Genomic DNA, 12857 nt, shown 5'->3' with positions numbered 1-12857 from the left:
GCTCCGTAGGGCTTCACTCCAATCCACCAGCCGTCCCACAAACTGCTCCACAAGCAGCTCCCACCATCCCATGAACTGCTCCGCCAGCCGGTCCGCAAGCCTCTCTAGCCATCCCACAAACCGCTCTGCTCCGCTCACTGTCCCACAAACTACTCCACCAGCTGGTCCAGCCATCCCACGAACTGCTCCGCTATAGATCTTCAGGCTCCCCACTATTTAACACAGTGCTCAGTGATTTCAGCTTGTAGTAATGGTAGCCTCAGTGCTGGTGCACTATAAGGCCAAAGTGAATTCAGCTCAGCACCTGTAGCTAGACTCCCCATAGACCCAAAATTAGCTCTGATGTTCTACAGTGGCAAGAGAGAGGTGCAATTGATGTTTCAGGCCCTCACAAGGATAGCCGCCGCCACCACCACCAGATACTAATATCTATCTCCAACCTCTCTCCATTTACAGAGTTTTGGAACCCGTGTCCCTTGCCTAGTGAGTGCTACTTAGTTGATGGCGAGTCCCTCCATCATAACAAAAGGCCAAGGACAGTTCCACTGTCCTTGATTCCCATAATCAGGATAATAACAATTTATTCTTCCTGCCCCAATAACAGAGACACTGGGGGTCCCACAGCAGCCAAAGTGACCATTTGGGCAGCTATGGGCTCATTCTAGGTGGGGTGGGTGTGCCTATGCAAATGAGATCAGTCCTTGAAGTTCTTTTCCACAACTTGCCACACCTCACCACCAGATGTCAGGGTGGAGCTCATCCTGACTCTGCTTACACAACTATGAGGGTTTTTTTTTATTTCAAAAGGGCAGACTTTGGGAAATCAAGGGAATTAGTTAAAGAAATCAGCAGAACTGAAGAGCCCAAGGCTTTAAATGTGGAGAAGGCTTAGTTTTTGTATAATTGATTTGAAGAAATTGTATCTGCAATTTGCTTCCCAAGCAAGGTCAAAAAAACTGGTAGGGAAAGGCTCCAGTCCCAGATGGAGAAATAACCTCCTAAAAGAGGTTATTAGGAGCAAGCAGAGAGCCTATAGGAAATGAAAAAGGGATCCGCAAAGAAAGCTACATTTTGGAGGTTAGAAAGTACAGGGATAAAGTGAAAATAAGCTCTTGCCAAGGAAATGAAAATAATGAGGTTTTTTAGTTATATAAATAAAAAGAGAATATGGAAAGAGGAGGTTGGGCCAGTATGCAGTGTGAATGGGGAAGAGATTAAAGATAATTTAGGTATGGCCCACAAGCTAAATAAATACTTTGCCTTTTTTTTTTTTTTAAATAAGGATGATAATGTGGAATGTGTGCATGAAGGCAGTATAGCTGCTGGAAATGAGAGTCTAGAAATGGAAATTACCACATCTGAGGTGGAAGAAAAATTTAATGAGCTCAACTAGAGAGCACAGTGGAACCAGATAACTTCCATCCCAGAATACTGGAAGAACTGATATATGAGATTGCTAGTCTGGAGACCAGCTAACATTGTACCTATATTTAAGAAAGGGGGTGGGAGTATGATCCAGGCAATTACAGACCCGCTAGTCTGACTTCAGTGGTATGCAAAGCTTTATAACAAATTGTGAAGGAAAAGAAAAATTGTATTCATGGAGGTAAAGGGGATGTAATGCAACATGAGTTTACCAAAGGTAGATCATGCTAAACTAAACTGATTTCCTCCTTTGAGAAAATAACTGATTTTATTTTTGTTTAGATAAGAGAAATGCAGTAGATCCAATATACTTGGACTTCAGTAAAGCAATTGACATGGTAATACATGAGAAATTAGGGAAGATGGGGATCAGTACAAGCATTGTAACGTTGATAAATAATTGGCTAAAGGGGGGTGTCAGGGGCTGGCTGTTTGCACCCGGCCAGCAGTACTACCTAATGGGTGTAAAGCCTAACTTTGAGAGTCCAGTGGTCGATTTACCTAGCAATTATAGTTCGGCGTATTGTTTCCCACCTGCAAGAGTGGAGGGGTGTAGAGGAACCCAGGCCCACCCTACTCCACCATGTTCCAGCCCAGAGCCCTTCGGAACAGTGGTTCTTGCATCGGGCTTAGGGTCTGATATCCCTAAGCACGCTCCATGGGACACTTCCTACCCTTGTTCCAGTCCCTCCAATGTTGTCACAGGTTGGACTTGGGGGTCCCTTCTGTGTTCCCCTTTGATCCCTATCCAGAGTCTCTTCCACTGACCACAGTGAGTCGTCAGTCTCAACTCCCATAGTCAACAGGCTTCCAGCAGCTTGGCTATGAGGCTCCGTCCTCGGATGGCTTTCCAGCAGGAGGCTGCTGCACTCAACTGCTCTCCTCTTTGGTCAGCCCAGACCAAGCTGAGACACTCTCTTTTCAATACTCTCTACGCTGGGACATACTTAGCAGAGGAGAGGGGGCGTGGGCTCTTGGGATCCAAGCAGCTCTTTAACCCTCGCCTCACCAGTGCAGGGTTGGCACAAACCATCACAGGAGGAAGGAAACAGGTTGTGCTGAAAGATGAATTAGCAGTTTTGTGGGAGGTTACTAGTGCAATTCCTCAAGAATCGCAGCCCTGGGCATCGATTGCCAGTGTCTTGCTGTCGCAGGTCCGCCCGTCGAGGCCATTCGCAGAGCAGCTGTTACCATCAGTACTGGTCCTCCACATCGAGATTGCAGTCCCATGGCCATCGTAGATCCTGGCACTGCTGCTCCTCTGGGTCCAGAGACAGCAGCAGATCTTATGCCAGCCCGGTCTCCACTCTTAGCCGTCCTTCGATGAGCCAGGCCAACCAACCCGAATAGCCGGCCCCGCCGGTGCCACAGCAGATGCAGTGGCACCAAGGGTCGTGGCCGGCCTAATGGTACTAGTGGGCACTGTGGCTTCCTGCGCAGCCCCCGGTGGGAACTCGCTCGGTGGCCAGAGCTTCGGAAGCACCATCGGCCTCCCTCTCCAGACCCCTGAGAAAGGAGTCGGTGGGACGTACGTCCTCGGCACCGTGCCCGGAGTCCGACCAGGTGGTGGACCCTCCGGTGCCGGCCGACACCCAGAGCACCGCACCTGCCTCCTCGCCTCGCTCAGAGGAGGTGATTGCAGCCTCGCCCCCCTCCACCCCGCAGGAGGACTTCAGGGCCAACTAAGAACTCTTAAAGAGGGTGGCAGCAAGCCTCCACTTCCAAGCAGAGGAGATGGAGGAGCCCTCAAACTCCCTGTTTAACGTGTTGTCCCCATCAGCACCAGCTAGGGTGGCCTTGCCTCTCCATGAAGGGGTGGCTAAGATTTCAAATACCCTGTGGCAAACATCTGCTTCATTGGCCCCCATCTCTAAAAAGGCAGAACACAAGTACTTTGTACCAACTAAAGGGCATGAGTACTTGTATACCCACCCAGTGCCCAACTCCCTGGTGGTCAAGTCGGTCAACCACAGGGAATGGCAGGGTCAGCCAGCCCCGCCCCCAAAGAACAAAGACTCTCGGAGACTGGACTGTTTCAGAAGGAAAATGTATTAGTCTTCGAGCTTCCAGTTACGAGTGGCAAACCATCAGGCTCTTCTGGGCCGGTACGAATTCAATCTGTGGGGCTCCCTGCCCAAGTTTGAGGACTCCCTCCAGGAGCGCGATAGGAAGGAGTTCAAGGTGCTAGTGGAGGAAGGGGTAGCAGCCACTAGGGCATCCCTGCAGGCAGCCTCGGATGCTGCAGACACGGCCGCACGATCAGTGGCCTCCATGGTGTCCATGGGACGGGTGTCATGGCTCCTGCTCTCTGGGCTGTCCAGCGAGGCACAGTCTTCCCTGCAGCATTTCCCATTTGACGGGAAAGCTCTGTTTGTGGAGGAAACAGATACAAAGCTGCATGGCATAAAAGACTCCCGCATGACCCTCCAGACTCTGGGCCTCTATGTCCCAGTTCCACAAAACTTAAGTTCAAGCCGCAGCAGACTCCCACCCAGGCCGCCCTCCCGAAGTATGAGGCAGCCCATAAGAAGCAGCAGGACTATAAGAGACTCCCTCAGAGACAGTCTGGGCCTGCCCCCGAGCCTGGGTCCTCCAAGGGCAAGCAGGCAGGGAAAAGGCGTTTTTGACGGTATACTTGTGGGCACCCCTCCAGTCCTCACCAGGGATCCACCCCAATAAAGCTACCCTTCTCCAACTGATTGTGTGCTTTCCTCCCGGAATGGTCACGGCTAACCTCAGACCAATGGGTCCTCCATACCATCTCCCTGGGTTACACCCTCCAGTTTACTTCCTACCCGCCCAACCACCCCCAACCCCCATCCCTCTTGGGGGACCCCTCACACCAAGCTCTGCTCGAGCAGGAGGTGTGGCGAGTCCTAGGACTAGGAGCGATAGAGGCAGTGCCCGAGGAGTTCATGGGCAAGGAGTATTACTCCTGTTATTTCCTTATCCTGAAGGCCAAAGGGGGGTTCTGGCCCATCCTGGACCTGCGAGGTCTGAACCAGTACATGGTGAAACTCAAGTTCCGCGTGGTCTCCCTGGCCTCCATCATCCCCTCCCTGGATCCCAGGGACTGGTACACTGCCCTCAATCTATAGGACGTGTACTTCCATATCCACATATTTGAGGGGCACAGGCACTTCCTCCATTTCGTGGTGGGATAGAATCATTACCAATACATGGTCTTACCATTTGGTCTGTCCACTGCCCCCAGGGTGTTTACAAAATGCATGTTGGTGGTAGCGGCCTTCCTCAGATGGCGGGGGGTCCAGATATTTCCCTATCTGGACGATTGGCTTGTCAAGGGCACCTCCTGGTCACAGGTGAGAGATCACGTGGCGCTCCTCCTGTCCATTTGTACTGCCTTGGGCCTATAAACAACACCAAGTCCACATTAGTCCCGGTCCAACGCATAGAGTTTATCGGGGCACTCCTGGACGCAGTGTCGGCCAGGGCCTTTCTTCCGCCAGACAGATTTGAGACCCTGAAAGGTCTCATCGACTCGGTCATAAGGTTCCTGGTGACAACAGCCAGGGTTTGCCTGCAACTTGTGGGTCACATGTTGGCGTGCACATATGTAGTCTGTCATGCCAGACTCAGGATGAAGCCCCTCCATCTCTGGTTGGCCTCAAAGTTCTCCCAGGCCACAGACAGGATGGACAAGATCCTCACCGTGCCAAACTCTGTGATCACCTCCCTACAGTGGTGGTCCTTCCCAAACAACATGCTCCAAGGGGTCCCATTCACGGACAGGTCCCCGTCGTTGGAGCTGGTGTCTGATGCGTTGGACCTGGTTTGGGGGGCCCATGTGGGGAACTTTCAGACCCAAGGCCTGTGCTTGGCTCAAGACCTAACCCTACATATAAACATCAAGGAGCACAGGGTGGTGTGGGTGGCATGTATGGCCTTCCGCTCGCACCAGGAGGACAAGGTAGTCAGGGTCCTCATGGACAACATGGCCTCCATGTTCTATATCAACAGGCAAGGCAGGGCCCGATCCTCTGCCACGAAGCCCTCAGGCTGTGGGACTTCTATATAGCCCACGACATACACCTGAAGGCCTTCCACCTACCAGGTACCTGGAACGAGAGAGCGGATTGCTTGAGCAGGGACTTTTCCTCGCAACACGAATGGTCCCTCCACCCAGAAGTGGCCCACCGGCTCTTCCGAAGGTGGGGAACTCCCCAGGTGGACCTATTCGCAACTCGGCAGAACTGGCAATGCCCTTGGTTCTGCTCCGGAGGGCTGGGGAGGGGTGCTATCTCCGATGCCTTTCTCCTGTCCTGGTCAGGCTTCTCTACGCCTTTCCCCCATTCCCTCTAATGAGCAGGGTCCTGGTGAAGATAAAGATGGATAAGGCCTGGGCCCTCATGATTGCCCCAGCATGGCCCAGGCAGCATTGGTATGGAACCCTCACAGGCCTGGCGGTAGCTCCACCTTGGCGGTTGACGCTCCTCCCAGACCTGCTCTCTCAGGACCAGGGCTGCCTCCTCCATCCCAACCTAGCAGCACTTCACCTCATGGCGTGGCTGCTCAGGGGTTTGGTGGAGGGGAAAGGACATGCTTAGAACAGGTTCAGAGAGTCCTCTTCGAAAGTAGATGGCCCTCCACTCGCTGCGCTTATTTGGCGAAGTGTTCCCAGTTTTCTGGGTGGGCAGCGGACCACGGTGTCTCCCCGGTGGCTGCCCAAATCCAGCTTTTCCTTGATTATCTCCTCCACCTGAAGGCCCAGGGTCTGATGCCCTCGTCAGTCAAGGTGCACCATATCGGCCTTCCATCTGCTGGTGCAAGGTCACATGGTATTTTCCCATGCTATGACTGGCTGGTTCCTTAAGAGTTTGGACCATCTTTGCCATATTCTAGACCCCCGGTCCCGAAGGGGGACCTAAACCTGGTGTTGGCTCATCTCACGGGGCCCCATTTGAACCACTGGCCACGTGCTCCTGGTCTCACCTCTCGTGGAAGGTGGCCTTCCTGGTTGCAATCACATCGGCCAGGCGAGTCTCGCAGTTCAGGGCCCGACCTCCGAGCCGCCATACGTGGTCTTTCATAAGGACAAGATCCAGCTCCGCCCACATCCCATGTTCCTCCCAAAGGTGGTCTCCACCTATCACATGGGTTAGGATATTTTTCTGCCGGTCCTCTGCCCCAAGCCTCATGCATCTAGTAAGGAGCACCGTCTCCATACGCTCGATGTGCGGCGTGTTCTGGCTTTCTCGAGCGGACCAAGCGTTCAGAAAGTCCTCTTAACTCTTTGTCGCCTTGGCTGAGCGCGCAAGGGGCCAGCCGATTTCCACTCAGCGGCTTTCCAATTGGATCACTTCATGCATCCATTCCTGCTATGAGCTGGCAGCTGTCCCCCCGCCACCCATTGTGAGGGCACACTCGACTCAGGCAGAGGCCTCGTCGGCTGCCTTCGTGGCCCACGTCCCCATCCAGGACATTTGTAGGGCTGTCACGTGGTCTTCAGTTCACACATTCACCTCGCACTATGCAATCGTTCCCCAAACCAGGAATGGTTCCAGGTTCGGCAGGGCTGTCCTCCGTCCTGGGAACTTGTGAACTCCTACCCTCCTCCAACAGATGTAGCTTGGAATTACCTATTGTGGAATACACATGAGCAATCACTCGAAGAAGAAAAGACTGTTACCTTTTCTGCAACTGGTGTTCTTCGAGATGTGTTGCTCATGTCTATTCCACATCCCGCCCTCCTTCCCCTCTGTCGGAGTTATCTGGCAAGAAGGAACTGAGGGTGGGGGGAGCGCGCAGCTCCCCTTATACAACGCCAGGCAGGCACCACTCCAAGGGTCGTGAGGGAATTGTGGAATAGACATGAGCAACACATCTCGAAGAATACCAGTTACGGAAAAGGTAACTGTCTTTTATAACATAATACCCTGTTACTAAACACCACATGTTACACAATGGTTTAGAGATGGGCCACCTTGCTGAAGTTAGCCTTAAACTGGTTATTTTAAAATGGATCTCCCCTGCAGTGGATTTTTCTGGGGAAGCACCTTCCTTTTTTTTTCAGAAAACTCTGAAGAAAAACTGACTTTCTTAAATCGGAATTAAGTTTCAGCAATATTTTTTTAAAGGAATGAAATCTCACTGTTAAAAGCATTTCCCTCAAGTTGTGAATATATTTTAAATATTATGAAAAGGTTTCTAAACACCTAAAGCTAACTTTCTTAATACAACTTTTCCTTACTTTAAAACACTCAGCTGATATGAAGGAACTGAAAGTGGGGCTGCCTCAGTTAGCTGCATTAAGGCAGAATATGGATTGTTTAGGACCCGGTCCTTACCCCCACCCACCCTCAGCAAGTTGGCTGATAGATAGCTGTGCTGGAGATGAGCTGGGTTCCACACGGGGTGCACACACCTTGCACTGCTCCCCACTGGTGTACAACAGAACTGCACTGATTCCTTTGCCAGGGGAGCCAAGTGATGGCTGTCACAGTGTGAATCATCAATTTTATCACAGCTGTAGCCTTTATAATTTTGGTGGGTTGGTATTACCAATGATATCTCGGACCACAGTCCACCTGGGACAAAGGTTCAAAGTCTAACTGTACAGGAGCATCAGTGGGGTGAGAACCACCATTATCCTTAGGTTTGGAGACAGTAGGAGCACCCAAGGAACAGTGACTAAAAACACTACATCCACAAGTTATCAGATGTTCTCTTAATAACAATTTAATTGAACAGATGAAAAATGCCCCAACTACTGAAACATAATTAGAGACAGAGACAAACCATAAAATGTCCAGCATCAGTGATTTCCTATTCTCATCCCCTGGGGAAACATCGAGATGAGTGAGATGAGGCTGTCCTGTTGGATGTGTCCTGTTGGATGTTTCCTGATGGGCTTCCTTACCCACTTAGGCTAACCACCACCTTTTATCCTGAGTTTCTTTTACACCCACTGTGTTCATGCATATGCATGAGAGTGCCAACCCTTTGTCCTTATTTGCACCTCCACATTCCATGATTTTTAGGGTTCCCTAAATTTTTTTTAGGGTTCTCATCAGCTACCTGGTTAGTTCCCCTTATTTTCATTGACATAGAATCATAGGACTGGAAGGGACCTTGAGAAGTCATCTAGTCCAGTCCCCTGCACTCATGGCAGGATTAAGCATCTACATCAATGAGTTACCGTAGCAGCTTGAGGCTATTACAGAATCCCCGTCAAGCTGGCTGGAGTGGCAACCTCAGGGCGGACTGTCAAGAAGCAGGGCAAAACCCCAAACAGGGTGTATGTTCTATAATTAGATTTCACCAACCAAGTAGCAAGTGTGAACTCCTCAAGCACTATAACTACCTTAAAATGGAGTCACAGACCGTCCCCTTGGGTACTTAGGGCTGTCTTTTCTCCCAGCCGGCTATGAACACAGTGGTATTGGTATGAACTTCGGAAAAAGCATGAGTGAAGCCTGGGTCCCCACCTGCTCAGGGGGCAGGTGGGTGTGGGTCTCCATAGAGGATGGAAGAAAGGTACTTTTTGAGGGACAGAAGTAACAGGATATTTTCACTGTGAGTAATATGGGAGTGTTTTTTAATTATTATTAATAGTGTGTCTAGATCTGTTACTGGCAGGGTATTACTGTACCATATATTTGAATGGATATTTCACCCTACGGGTCTGACTCAGTAGCAAAGCCTATCTACCTAGGGGAAGGCCTTTCTGATAGTTACCTAACCACTTATACATAAAGACTGTTAAGAGAAAATGCTAGAATGCCCATGGGGTCCAGCTTGATGCAAGCTAGCACAAGTATGTCTATGCAAGCTGGAAACCTCACCTCCAACTCCATGTGTAGATGTAGTCTTAGAGTAGAAGAATCACAAGATTCTACACTGAGATGGGTAAGGGCAAAGGCCCAAGACTTGAGGAGATGCACTCACAGACTAGATAGGGGTCAGATGCAGCTATCTCATGACATTCACCCATTATGACATGTGAGGAAACCCAGAACCCCGATTTTAGGCTAAGCCTTCTCATGTTCAACTCAGCACTCCATTACACATGGCAATGAGCACAGTATGTGATAACACTCAAGCCCCTAGGAACCTTTTGTTACCCTTCTACCAGAATATTAGAACCAAGTCAGACCTTTTGCTGCCTCAATAAAACTGAGGGCTGGTAGGACAGTTGCTGGTATAACAACTCAAGTAATGAAAAGGAAATCCCTCTTCTTGCAGCATGAGTTACAATTGCTGTTTCTGGGCCAGCAGTCCTGTCAGACAAACCAACAAAGATCTGGACGAATGACAGAAACGAGAAAGACTTAAATGCAAATTTCTATCTTAGTGGTTAGTGCTAATCTGCACCCAGGCAAGGTTGGCTGTATCCTAACACAGTGCCCAGAGCCAGCTCACTCAACTAGTTGTAGTGGTGCCTTATACTATAACTTGAGAGATCAAGCTAGATTCAAGTCTCCTGTGTGTTCTGCAGTTCTCTGGCTCAAATGAGTGGGAAGGGCTACGAAAGTAACATGGTCAGTTTCAGCTAGTGGTAATGTATGAGGGGGAATAAATATGTCCCATAGTCTCATGCCCCTGCCCTCTGTGCCTGTCTGGTGCTTGGGGTTTATCACCTCACCCAGTGCTCCCTCAAGAAAAAACTGAAAATTTGTGGGGAGTATAACCTGTCTTAAGGGATACCCTACCGGCTACAAAATACCAGGGATGAAACTGTACTAATAAAAGCACACTATTCTTACGTCCACCAGGTGTAGATACAGCCAGAGAGGTTAAGATTTTCATCACTTCGTACATTCAGACAGAAGTTTAAACTTTCAAATCCTCACACACACTCATCCCAGCAAAATCACAACAGAAGCAGCTGTTCCCAAGATGCCATTCTGATATCACTCAGTTCTACTTCTGAAGTCATCACATAAAAAGTTGCGATAAAAATGTACATTTTCTTGCTAGCATCACACAAATGCTTACAAAAGTGCCTCCATCCTAAAACTAACTTTTAAACTGATTATGTTAAAATTTGATTCTTGCACAAGACATTTTTGAGGAGGAAAAAAGTATTTTTATAAACAATTTTGTGCCTAAACCCTGGCTGTGCTGTATTCATTGATCTTTAATATCCATCGTTCTCTTTCATTCTATGTACATAAGTATCTTGCACTGTCAACAATTCTGTTTACCTTCAATAAAAATGATTAGTAAGTAAATATGAAGTGAGTTTGAGCAAGAAGAATATTTTAAAGGGAATTCTCATTTCTCACTTTTAAAAATATTTCTCCTCGTTTTAAATATATCTTAAAATTTTCAGTTATTTTTAAAGAGTCCAGGCTAATTTATTTATTGCTTATATTTTTTTTCTGTAGAATTCTCAGTTCATATGTAAGAACTGAACCCTGTCAGTTGGTATTGTCGGGTCTGAGGGTTTCTGTATTTGGATTGTTTTAGGATCCCATGCTGCCTGCACATAGGTGTAGAGGGAGCTGGCATGGAGAACTTTGGTGTACTAGCAAAGGATGCACACCCAAAATGCTACCCCTGCCTATGTGCAGCAAAACTGCACTGGTTCCTCTGCCATGGATTTAAGGGTGGGAATTTGGTGTCACAATTTGAACTATCCATGTTGTCACAATTCATTATTTTTTAATAAATAATAGTTAATAAATAACTCAAAGATTGGAGCCAAGCCTTGCTTTGATGATCCTACCGGTAGATTTAGTATTGAGCTGATACATGTGTTACCCGGGGTTCTTTCAACCCAAAGCTCTTGGTAACTTTTACTCTGTGCGAGGTGGTGTCAGGAATTAAATCAGGGGAGACACGGCCGTCCGACCGATAGATGGCGGGCACAAACAGGACAACACAAGAGTGCTTTCACTTAAAGCTAAACTTTACTTAGTCTCAAGTACTTATACACACGTCCGCAAGAGGTTAGTAAAACACCCCAACCCTTGATAATTACCAAAGCTGAGTGTGGCTCTCAAGTGGCACAGCAGGCAGCCCGTCTGCTGCTGGGAAACACAAGATGAATCCAGAGAGAGAGTCCAGTCCTGAAGAGTCCCCCTACCTCAAACTTTTTTCCCCTTATTTATACATTAGTAATAGAATGACATGTCTCTTAAAGCAAACTTGTTAAGTAAGCAGTTTCAATGGTCAAGCGAGAGGTTCCTTCTGATTATCGATTAACCAGGTGTGGGTTTTTCCAGAGTTTGCAGCCTTGAGGTCCCAATAGATGTTCCTGGGGCACATTCTGCTCTTCTAAGATGAATGTATCAGCAACTTCAACACAATTCTTATCAGGAAGGACGCGGGGTCAAGCTGCCCTCTCTGTGGCACCCAAAAACCCCCTTCCCCTCCTGCCTTGGTTAAGCTAAGCCTGCTGACTTGGCTAATTTACAGCCTGCTGACTTGGCTGCTTTTAGTAATAAGCCATAGTGGTTTCAGGAACTTTACTGGTTTGCCAAAGTCTCCCCGTACACATGCTAGAAACAGGTTTGGCTGCATCTTTGCACAACCTGCACCCTGAGCCAGTCCATTCTACTAGTTGCAGTCATGCATGTACCTGAAAAACTCGGGCTTTGTCGTCACTGCCAAAAAAAAAAAAGTGTGATGTTCTTTTTTTATTGCAGAGTAACTAAGGCTCCTTAGTTATCCAGCTGGGAAATCCTAATGGAGACAAGGCACTCTAGTTCTACTTCAAGGTAAACTGGATGTGGTTAACCATGAATCGGGGTATAACGGTGACCTTGCCCAGGTACCTCATGGTACAAATTACAGCTGCCTTGTCTCCACTAGGATTTTACAGCTAGATAATTATCACACATGAATTATCTTTCTATAAACCCCCTCCACCACCACTTTTTTGGTAATGAAGGCAAAGCATCAGATTCAGGTCTTTTGTACGCTGTAGTTCTCTGAGCTGGAAGGAGTGGGAAGGGCTACAGAAGCAGCACAGTTGGCTAGTGGTATAGTTCCTTGGTTATGTGTGGGGGAAATTAATACACCCCACAGACCCTCTGCATCCCCCTGGTACATGGGATTTATCTCCTCACACAATTCTCTCTCATTACAAAACGGAAGTGCAGTGGTCAGTCTAGCCTTTCCGAATGGATACTCTGACTAGAAAATCACAGGGATGAAATGGTACTAAGGAAAAGCACAATATTCCTATCTCAGCTATAGTTAGCCACAGCCAAGGAGAAGCTAGGATCTCCAGCACTGCATATGCAGTTGATATCTTTCGATCCACAAATCTCTACACGCTTTCATCCCAGAATAATCATACCACATAACTGTGTTGTATTGTGGCAGCTTGTGTGGATTGTGACAGTGGTGAACTTCCTGTAAGTGACAACAGTAGGAAAAACAAGTATTGTTGGTAGACAAAGCAAGAGAAAAATAGTTTTTATTTTTCTTGCCTCTTTTCAGGACGAGAATAAGGAAAGAGT

The 12857-nt window shown here is 48.3% G+C and overlaps 1 long non-coding RNA gene across 1 annotated transcript; it reads right to left on the bottom strand.

Annotated features, from left to right (window-relative positions):
• Positions 1-3588: 3588 nt before the first annotated feature.
• On the bottom strand, positions 3589-11458 carry LOC311518931. Its single transcript, XR_014711148.1, has 3 exons — positions 11372-11458; positions 4615-4796; positions 3589-3792 (listed from the first exon to the last, which is right to left on the bottom strand). It is a non-coding gene; the product is annotated as an uncharacterized lncRNA (long non-coding RNA).
• Between the last annotated feature and the right edge of the window lie 1399 nt (positions 11459-12857).

This window comes from Lepidochelys olivacea (assembly GCF_965140295.1).
Source record: "Lepidochelys olivacea isolate rLepOli2 genome assembly, chromosome: 3".
Lineage (NCBI taxonomy): Eukaryota > Metazoa > Chordata > Testudines > Cheloniidae > Lepidochelys > Lepidochelys olivacea.
Note: the sequence above shows the minus strand (reverse complement) of the source record. Positions and strands in the feature narration are given on the sequence as shown.